Below are 11025 nucleotides of genomic sequence, written 5' to 3' on the forward strand. Positions count from 1 at the left end.
GCCAGCACTATTTAAATAGTACATGTATTTACATTACGGTTACGATCGTGACCGTGGACAGATCCTTGTCGGGGAAGAGTGGAAGCTGTGCAGGAACTTGTTCACTAAACTTACAAAGCACTGACACTTTTAGTTAATGGGGCATGATTTCTTCCTAACGCGTTTGCCTTCGCAATAAAATTAGAAATGACTGAATGGGTTTTCTTCAGCCACAATGGAGGGACATTGTAGGTGTTACTAAATTGGCAATCATCCTCAGACACTTTGAAAGAGACCCATACCTACCTGTGAAAAATGTAAGCTGGATACAGTCATAAAAACACTGACGCATTTCGCCATACGTATTCATACGTGCTTCTCAGCTGTCTGCTTAATGCTTTTTTGCAATTTGCGTATCTTGGTGATATTCCTTAATTCATTTTTGGTTTAGATTCGGTATCTTTCCTTCGGGAACATTCTTTATCATTAAATGTAGACCAAGGGAAATTTAGCGTGTTAGGGAAGAGTACAGCGGCAATAAAAATTGAGATAGACGGGGTTTTGTTTCGTTTCACATCTGAACGAATGCAAGGCTTGGCAGAGATGGGACAGAAAATCACAAACAAAAAACACGTTGACGCATACTACAACAGTATTAATCATTGCTCACCATATCAACCACTCGTTTATTTTCCCGATATGGGACTGTGAGATGGCCAAGGGTAAAGCGATAGCCCGTCATGCCGAAGACCCGGATTCGATTCCCTACATGGGTACAATGTGTGAAGCCTCTTTCTGGTGTACCCCGCCGTGATTCTGCCGGACTATTGCTGAAAGCTGCAGAGAGCCAAACTCATTCACCCACTTCCAGTGTGATGGATTTGCAGGCACAAACAGTGATACAACTGTATAAACGTTGGCTGGGACGTGAAACAGCACAACTACGGTCCACAAGTCAGTTTCCGCAATACACGAGTCCTTATCAGACTATGGAATGTTGTTTCACTGAAAGATGAGGAACTTTATATTTCTGCCTGCTGATTTCAGTACAAAGATGCCCAGTACGATCTCTGTAGCAAGACTCCGTAAGGTTCCACGTCTTTGTTTAATGAATAGGAGCAGCGCCAAGTTGGGGAACAGACCCATGTCTGAGATAAACATGTTCCGAGTGCAGTACCTCGCTGGGGGATTCATAAAGACAGGTGTGTTTGTAAATTGCCTATAGCCTTGAACATCACGGTTACATAACGACATGGAATCGTGTGAGTTCTGACAAACACGCTGCAAGGCTCGGATAATGTCAAACACCATACTGTTTAGTTTCATGTTGTTGAAGTGCTATACGTACTGGTTTCCCTCAAAAGGGCACGTGAATGCCAAAGCCGTCTTCAACAATTTTATCCAGTTCATAAACTGGAAGATCGCTGATGTGAGTTTGATCATACCCACTCGCTCAAATAGTGCCACTTAAAATACTTCCAAACACGGGGACTAAGAGAATGGGGTACTATATTCCATACCTGAAATATCACTGTCGAACATTCGCCATAGGCAAACAGTTACATGACCAAGATCTTTTATGGATAAATCTCCTTTTCAATCTTAGACAGTTATATGTTGTTTTGTTATGTTTTGTTTTGTTTGGTTTGGTTTGTTTTTTTCTGGGGTGGGCTCTTGTAGACGGTGGGGTAGCTTAGTGGTTGAAGTGATAGCTCGTAACGCCGAACACCCCAACTGGGATTTCCCAAATGGGCTCAACTAGTATACGAGGCATAGAATATCTTATAGAGTGACCATCGAGTGGGTTGACCAGCAGCACAAGTTTTAATAAACTATTACACGAAGACCATCGTCTTGTGGTTGCTGGAGGAACTACGGTAAAACTCCAAGGGCCCACGGGTACTGATATTGTACCTCTCGCACATCCCCTATCGTCAGGACCGAAGTACGGTGGTATACCATAATTCGGGTAAGGACACGCCATCCCAGGTGCGGGATTCTGTCAGGTAAACGTCATCTACCTGGCAGCTTACGGCGCTGCTACCATACCTTGGAGACTAGAAGCCCATTTCTGGCGTCCTCCGCCGTGATATTGCTGGGATATTGCTAAAAGCAATGTAAAACTAAACACACTAAGTTACTCTTTTACAATTTTAGAAGGTGACCTAACGGTATTGAGCGAAAAGAAAACTCCGTTCGACGCCATATCCTTCCTTGTAAACTGCAGAGTTGGCACAAATCCCAACCGGAATTACAAACGTTGCTGCTTTTGGTTTACACCATTCGTCTAACTTTTCTCTCAAGCTTTAGGATCACACAGGAAGAATTTTGACATTTTGAATTAGCTATTGATTGACGTTGGTGCTATCTGTCTGCACGTGCAGAGATACACATCTCCACCTGTCATCCGCGCGTGCTGGTCTTGTCAATTGCAAGATGTTACATAATTACTTCACTTAGATGTGTACTAGCAAAGGGAAACAGTTTTTGTCTTGTATTTCACATACTTCCAGCACCTGGTGGGGGGCAGAAACTGTTCCTGGCTGTCGTTAGCTTATGTGTATTATGTGGGGTACTGAATATGATTTTATGCCGCTTTCGGTCGTTTTCCAGAAATATGATTGTCGGAACACCAGTCATGGACTTGTTGCATTGTTCTAGTGGTTAATCGAAACCTTGCTATAGAAGATCTAAAATATCTCACATGAAGTTCAAAGAGCACCAGTCAGCAGCAGAGCTGCATCACTTAGACGTGCAGAATCCTTTGATGGTGGGTTCAAACCCAGATTCGTCTTACACAAATGAATGCAGCAAAGAGGGTTGAGTGATCAAGGCAGCCAGGCTGGTTGGGCTTATAATCAGTTCAGGGTTGATGTTCCCGACACACGCAGTCAAAAGGTTTTTTTCTCAGGAAAGATTACTTTTTCCAGTCGAACCACCAAGACGTTTATATAGAATGTGTAGACTTTCCATCACTACAGTCGTCAGCATTAACCAGGGATGAAGAGATGTGTTAATAGCAGCCGCCCAGGGTACTCCACAAAATGTCATTCAAGACATTTTGAGAGGCATCAAACACTGGGAACTCGGGGCAATGGTGAGTCGGAAAACATGGTAAAGTGGCATTTCGTAACTGACGAGGTTTACACCAATCGCATTATTATTGTTTTGTCAGCACCGTACCCGTTTCACCATGAGTTTCACCAAACCGTCTTAGTCTTGCATCACTTTGGGATCACCCATCCCATATCGTATTGAAACACCGTGTAAATGGAATATTGTTTTAATCTCAAAACACATTCCTAATCAGTCCGTTAGTTTAATCGCAAAACACAATAAGATGTGTGGATTTTTTTCGTTTAAGAACTTTCAGTCTTGCTGTTTGGTCTTTGCATCATGTTTATGCCTTTGTAGAGAACTAAAGCCTGTGAAGAAGGCCTGTGAAGACGGAATCGGGTGGTCAGGCTCGTATCCTAACTGCGTAGATCGATGTTCATGATGTTAATCACTGGTTGTCTCATCCTGACTTGTCACATATCGCCTTCACATTGCTGAAAGATTGCTGAGCGTGGCGTTAAACATCACAAGACAAAAGACAAACTGGCCTGGGTATTACTGAGTCTGAATCAATGGTCGATAAACTTCACACGGACCCACACCAGCAAGAAAGACGATGAATCCAATTCAACGAACCTTCACCGGAACGAATCTTTGTCAATAAGAACATAAGAAATGTTATTTCGATTACAATCATTACTTTTTCTTCTTCTAATCCCTTTCTTCAGAACATTTCATGCCACTCAAACAAGTCAATCATTTAATCGTGTCTGCATAATTGAAGAGTGTTCATATACCCATAGTCACTTCAAATAGTCTCAGCTACTGAATATCATAGCCTGTATATAGCTAATGTGTTCACAAGATAATGACCTGTGCCCAGTCCTCCATTATAAACAAGTGTCGAAAGAATTACTTGACAGGAGGCGTATGTTCTAGTTGCGAGTAGCCGAAGTGAAATTGACGTCGAATTCAACATAACGCGGACAAAGACTTTAAACAAGTACCCCACCACACACACTTGACAGGAGACGTGTCTACCAGATGCGACTGGCTGCTGTGAAATCGACATCGTACATCAGCTGCATGGAGAAACGAATGATCGCCCGTGCTTTGAAATACCCTTATGTCAGGAATGGTACGCTCGGTAATCTATTTAAATGCTAACTCTTGCTGTGCCGGTAGAAATCATGAGATGAGACGGTCGTTTATACACAATCAAGGCAACCATTAGTTCGGAGGGATTCGTCTTCCTCAACGACATAAGTAATTTATTCAGTGTCAGTATACCATTATTCAATTTCTGTTACAACCCGGTCCCTATTCTTCATACAGCCCTGGCGGTGGGGTAGCCTAGTGGTTCAAGCATTAGCCCGTCAAGTCCAAGGTCCGTGTTCGATCCCTACGTACAAAGTGTGAAGCCCATTTCTGATGTCCCCTGCCATGATGTTGTTGGAACATTGCTAAAAGCGGCGTAAAACCATACTCACTCACTCTTCATATAGCCGTGTGACATTATTCCCATTAAACCAAGTATAAGTAGCTATATGTGAACATAATATTGATCGGTTCTTGGTTGTATGTTCATGCTGTAAACCACTAGTTTTCATGGCTCTTACTGCTTTGACACAGTAGGCATATTAACAGCTATGCACAAATTCAACGTTCAGATACCCGCTCTCTGTTATGTCGCGATCACCTTGCTGTTCCAGCATTAAGCAGGGTACGAAACAGTTTCCAAATTTTGCTATCTAGTCAGTCCACAAAATAATTCTCTAGTCCGGAGTTTGAATGTAAAAAAGATTACGAAAATACGAATAAGATATTGTCAGCATGGCACGTGTTTTACCATTAAGCTGCTAATATGATGAACATTTTATCCGACCATGATCTTGCAAGATTTATCAATCACTGTATTGGCGGTTAATCCTTTGAAAGAAGGGTGTTGTTTTTACATAGACACAGACACGACAGTGTATTCAGTATAGATTAGTACATGTACATACATAAACACTACCTTTTGACAAATGCCCATTTAAATCCGTATAAAAGTAATTAATCAATCAGCGTGATATCGGTTAATTCTTTGATCGATCCAGACAAAAGAAATGCCAAATGGGGACCTTTGTCGGGTAATCTAAGTGGCGTTACCACTAATAATACCTGTTATAAATTCATTAACTGAGCATCAAGTGAATAATGACAAATAACGTGTAGGTTTATACCACCTAACATGGATTACAACCTAGCGGCACCAAGTGATTTTGACAGAATCGCCTATGAAAACAAGGGTTGTAACTCAGAAACTAGGCAAAGCAGGAGACAAAACTAAATGATAGTAGATTGTAAGAACATAGAGCTTTCAGTTTTCACAACAGCTGCCACGATTTCAGGTTTGTACAAACCTGTAAACGAAAGGGTTTACCCCTGAAATGTAGACGAATTCTGCATAGACCCTCACATCTATACCTACTACTACGTCACGGAGACGCGCCGCTCTGATTGGTTGAAACTTCTTTTGCGACTGAGAATTGTGCACTGTTATCAAGAAGGTCGATTTAAGGTAATTAAAGATCGAAATGAGCAGTTTTAATGACGGGGTTACATTTCTAACGATGTCAATGAGTGATTTATGCATTTGCACCCCCTAAAGTATATGTGATCTTTAACAAGTCGTAGAGGGTAATATACTTGCAATATAAACCCATGAAAATTTGTTTGTCAGTCGGCCAGTGACTGTGGATCATTGCTGGCCCAACTGGATTTTTACTAACCTCGAGCTTGCGGGCCAGTTGCTGTTTCGTAGACTGGCATACCAGTATCAGTATTAGAATAGTGCCATGGAGATTTCTGTAAGAATAGGTCCCTCGCACCCTATATGCTGGCCGTGGGAGAAAATTAAGTGGATCGGATGGTACGTTACGTACGGCTACGCGAGTTCGAGTCATGTTTACAGTCGGGACTTTTTATGGTATTGATCACTGGTCTGTGTATTGCAGTGTGGGGTGTGTGTGGTCTGTGTATTGCAGTGTAGGGTGTGTGTGGTCTGTGTATTGCAGTGTAGGGTGTGTGTGGTCTGTGTATTGCAGTGTGGGGTGTGTATGGTCTGTGTATTGCAGTGTGGGGAGTGTGTGGTCTGTGTATTGCAGTGTGGGGTGTGTGGGGTCTGTGTATTGCAGTGTAGGGTGTGTGTGGTCTGTGTATTGCAGTGTGGGGAGTGTGTGGTCTGTGTATTGCAGTGTGGGGTGTGTGTGGTCTGTGTATTGCAGTGTGGGGTGTGTGTGGTCTGTGTATTGCAGTGTGGGGAGTGTGTGGTCTGTGTATTGTAGTGTAGGGTGTGTGTGGTCTGTGTATTGCAGTGTGGGGAGTATGTGGTCTGTGTATTGCAGTGTGTGGTGTGTGTAGTCTGTGTATTGCAGTGTGTGGAGTGTGTGGTCTGTGTATTGCAGTGTGTGGAGTGTGTGGTCTGTGTATTGCAGTGTGTGGAGTGTGTGGTCTGTGTATTGCAGTGTGTGGAGTGTGTGTGGTCTGTGTATTGCAGTGTAGGGTGTGTGTGGTCTGTGTATTGCAGTGTGGGGAGTGTGTGGTCTGTGTATTGCAGTGTGGGGAGTGTGTGGTCTGTGTATTGCAGTGTGGGGAGTGTGTGGTCTGTGTATTGCAGTGTGGGGAGTGTGTGGTCTGTGTATTGCAGTGTGTGGAGTGTGGGGTCTGTGTATTGCAGTGTGGGGAGTGTGTGGTCTGTGTATTGCAGTGTGTGGAGTGTGTGGTCTGTGTATTGCAGTGTGGGGTGTGTGTAGTCTGTGTATTGCAGTGTGTAGAGTGTGTGGTCTGTGTATTGCAGTGTGGGGAGTGTGTGGTCTGTGTATTGCAGTGTAGGGTGTGTGTGGTCTGTGTATTGCAGTGTGGGGAGTGTGTGGTCTGTGTATTGCAGTGTGTGGAGTGTGTGGTCTGTGTATTGCAGTGTGTGGTGTGTGTGGTCTGTGTATTGCAGTGTGGGGAGTGTGTGGTCTGTGTATTGCAGTGTGGGGAGCGTGTAGTCTGTGTATTGCAGTGTGGGGAGTGTGTGGTCTGTGTATTGCAGTGTGGGGTGTGTGTGGTCTGTGTATTGCAGTGTGTGGTGTGTGTGGTCTGTGTATTGCAGTGTGGGGAGCGTGTGGTCTGTGTATTGCAGTGTTGGGAGTGTGTGGTCTGTGTATTGCAGTGTGGGGTGTGTGTAGTCTGTGTATTGCAGTGTGGGGAGTGTGTGGTCTGTGTATTGCAGTGTGGGGTGTGTGTGGTCTGTGTATTGCAGTGTGGGGAGTGTGTGGTCTGTGTATTGCAGTGTGGGGAGTGTGTGGTCTGTGTATTGCAGTGTGGGGTGTTAGAGCACGGTTAATACGCTTCATATGTCGCGGTGTTATAGCCTGATGTTACACCATCAATGATTTCTTGACAAAATGTATCTTTTAAACGGGTCTTACAGCTCCATTGTAGTTCAAAATGAGTTTAGTCTTGTTATATTTCATCGGCTTTATTCATCTTTGCGAACATGAATGAGAACAAAAACGTGAAATAATGTTGATCGTCATTCAAACTTACTGCAAACATTAGTGTCCCTTGGGTGCATATCAGGCAGTTGTTCGACATGCGTAATACACGGCAGTGTGCTAGTAGTCGCCATGTTGTGGGAAAAATGTCGATACCAATCTCTCACAGTAGTGATGAATGGCAACACTCAAGGACTATATGTACTGTGTGGGCGCAGTCTTTTATCCCCAAACAATCCCCTCTTGTATTCTGCCAACTCCGGTTCATGTAATTAGGTTTGCTTCTACCCCTGAGTCCAGACTCATTAATATTGAGGATTACTGTCGAAGGTATGTAGTTCTGACTATTTCTCCGGAAAGTCCGCTACTTCATTCTTCAAACTAGTTGGTTAGTCTTTTTGATGTTCGTGTTGTTTTGTTTGTGGACTGTTCCTTGTGATCAGTACAAACACATCACAGATACAAAAATATTGGCTTTAGTGGGGTCAGTAACACTCTTTCCTGTCAGGTGAAAACCGTTCATCATATACTACATCATATTTTTTTTCCATCGGAAACTATTTATACATACGATTTTACATATTGCATTGCATTTGGAAACACTGAATATCAGGTGACCATCTGGAATATTTAATCAGCTGTTCAATTTCTTTAATTATGTACACACGTGCTGTCTGTTTAACGAGTGCATGGTTGAGACGAGGTGTACCCTCCTTTGAACTGACTCTCAGTCATGTCGTAGGAGGAAACTCCGAAATTAACTGGATAATTTGCTTATATCAATACGAAAGATAAAACGATGAAATTATATGCGTGTACCGTGGATCCATTTATCTGATTATGGAATGTATCAAAGTGGTAATATAAAGGCTCCAGTAAGTATCTGTATTATCGAACAGAAAAATGACGGTCTAGCGAGGTTCCGTTATTGCAGATATTGCAAAGATACCGTGCAACGTTACCTCGACATGAACCGATTTTAGGCTGAGCCTAGGCTAGAGCCGAGGCTGGATAGTGGATACTGACCACATATTCACTTGATAGGTAAAGATCCGGGTTAGAATTGACCACAGTAACCCACACTTGCCGTAAGAGGCGACTAACGGGACTGATGGTCAGCTTCTTTTGCCTGGTGGCCACATGTCATCGTATCCAAGCTGGACAGATCGACGCGCTTGCTCTGGATCACTGGATTGTCTGGCCCAAACTCGATTATTTACAGTCCGTCGCCATATACCTGGAATACTGCCGTTAAACGAAAACCAAACAAACATGCTTACACCTATGTGAAGATATGTGAAGGAACAGTTGAAGAGTATGATGTTACGCTCTTGAAGTATAAAAATCTTCATGCAAACAGTTCATATGGAGAAGGTTCCAAACCTACATCGGCGCCATTCTAAATGCTAAGCCATCACATCAAAGAAGAGAAGAAATAGCAGTACAACACAATGTGCGTTATGTTCTCACAAGATTCAACATCTCGTGGTATTTGAAGAGAAACCCAACCCCCCACACTGCTGTGAGCAGACGGAGTTTCACTGCGGGCTTGCCCTTTGCCGTGACCTTCACGTTTCCCCCTTCTTGAATCTGTTTGGAGTTATCTCCCCTGTCTTCTCTCGCTGCAGGTAATATATCATGTAAATCATAAACAGGGCCATTTATTACCGGTGAACTTTTCACATTTCTCGGTAGGTAGCCTGGAGGGTACGCGGTCGCTCGTTACGACGAAGATCGTGGTTGGATAACCGCATATGTGTAATGGAGGATAATAAAATGGTAACTTTCAAGAATTAAGTCTCAGTAAGCTTGGCAGACATACATAAAGCCTCTAAACAAGGCTGAGTGGTAAAGGTGAATACCAATAACTGAATATGGGAGTCATCTAGCATTCAACATTGAAGTCTCGTCAATCCAGAGCTAGGGCTGCGAATGGAAAAAATGGAATGTCTTTTATCTGATAGAGATATAGACGCAGAGTGGAATTACACTGGGGAGTGTTTTACTAAATATATGCTCTGGGTTCTAAAGGCGACTTCATGGGTTTGATTAAACAGCGAAACGCATAACCTGTGGCATTGGAGCAGTGGTTTTGATAGGGCAATGCCGATCGTCTTGAGAGTGACACCAGTCTGAACGGCGTGAACATACGGGTGTAATGAAATAGCTGTTGGTCTTGTGCCGCTTAGGCTAAATAAGAGAGGGAAGTGTTTCTCGGACATCACTTTTATTTGTGCGCGTAACAGTCCTACCGCCCTCGTCACTTTTGAAAGAATGTGCCCGAGAAACATTTAATTCTTTTTTGATTACACAATATCCATTTTAGAAAGTGGTCAAATGTAACATGTGCAAGTCGCGGTGGCTGAGGGGGCTAGGCGTCTGACTTTGTGTGCTGGCGATTAGGTGCCTGACTCTGAGTTTGCGGGTTCGAATTCCGCATGGGACTCAACCAAATGAAGTACTAGACTTGTACTTCACTAAGAAAGTGAAATCCCAAATATGACATATGCTGCATTTAATTTTTTATGTAGCCTTATGATTTAGATGACAGTAACACAAATGTATGTGACAGACAGTTGTGTTGAGGTTTTGGTGAGAATTTTGGTGAGAAAAGTAAAACTTGGATAGAACATCATGTATTTAGTGTGGTGTCGATGTTCTCAAGCTGCAGTGATCGATGATACCAGTGATGCTAGTGTCAGACATTACATGAATTCCCTTCGCGCACCTCACCAGACTGATCCCAGGCTCACTGACTTGCAAATGTATTCAATCCCCGCTTCTCTTTGGCGTCTTTCGGAAGAAAACCGAACAGGCGGATGTAATAACTATCATCAAAGTCACCATGGTCAGTTCGGATTGTTTAAACATACAACACCACCATGTTGTGTCCAGATGTCTGAACTTGTTCTTGTTTAATACATATCTGTATCATTATACATCAGTACAAATCTGTGGTTCATCCGGTTGGGGAGGATTAAAGAGAGACGTACTGGTGCCTTTTCAATCCATCGTTAACGGTATAAGGTTTCCACAACATCCTTGATAACGTGACTTAAACTACACATTACAACTTTAGACGGAGATAAGAATTTAATTTAATTAATTTAATATCCTTTGTGACTAATTGTATTTCCGAGATAACAAGCTGATGCTATAACAAGAAGAAAATGATATCGCATGGAATCTAAATCTAATTTAGAAATTAACTGGAGAACTGATATCAGTGTTATAACTGATAAATCAATCAAACTGGCCACCTGGCGATCACACTTTGTCAACACCTCCGTGTAAATATCTACCAGTATACCCACTAAAACCGGCTCTCACAGGACGAACATCTACGTCTGTCTATCGCAGGGAAACACAAATAAACAAAGAAATGGATCCAATGGTGAAATGGACACGTCTAGAAGCAGTTACTTCCCCTTCATGTGCAATTACTCGAGTTCCGGACTTCTTC

Source organism: Haliotis asinina, chromosome 7 (assembly GCF_037392515.1).
Source record: "Haliotis asinina isolate JCU_RB_2024 chromosome 7, JCU_Hal_asi_v2, whole genome shotgun sequence".
NCBI lineage: Eukaryota > Metazoa > Mollusca > Gastropoda > Lepetellida > Haliotidae > Haliotis > Haliotis asinina.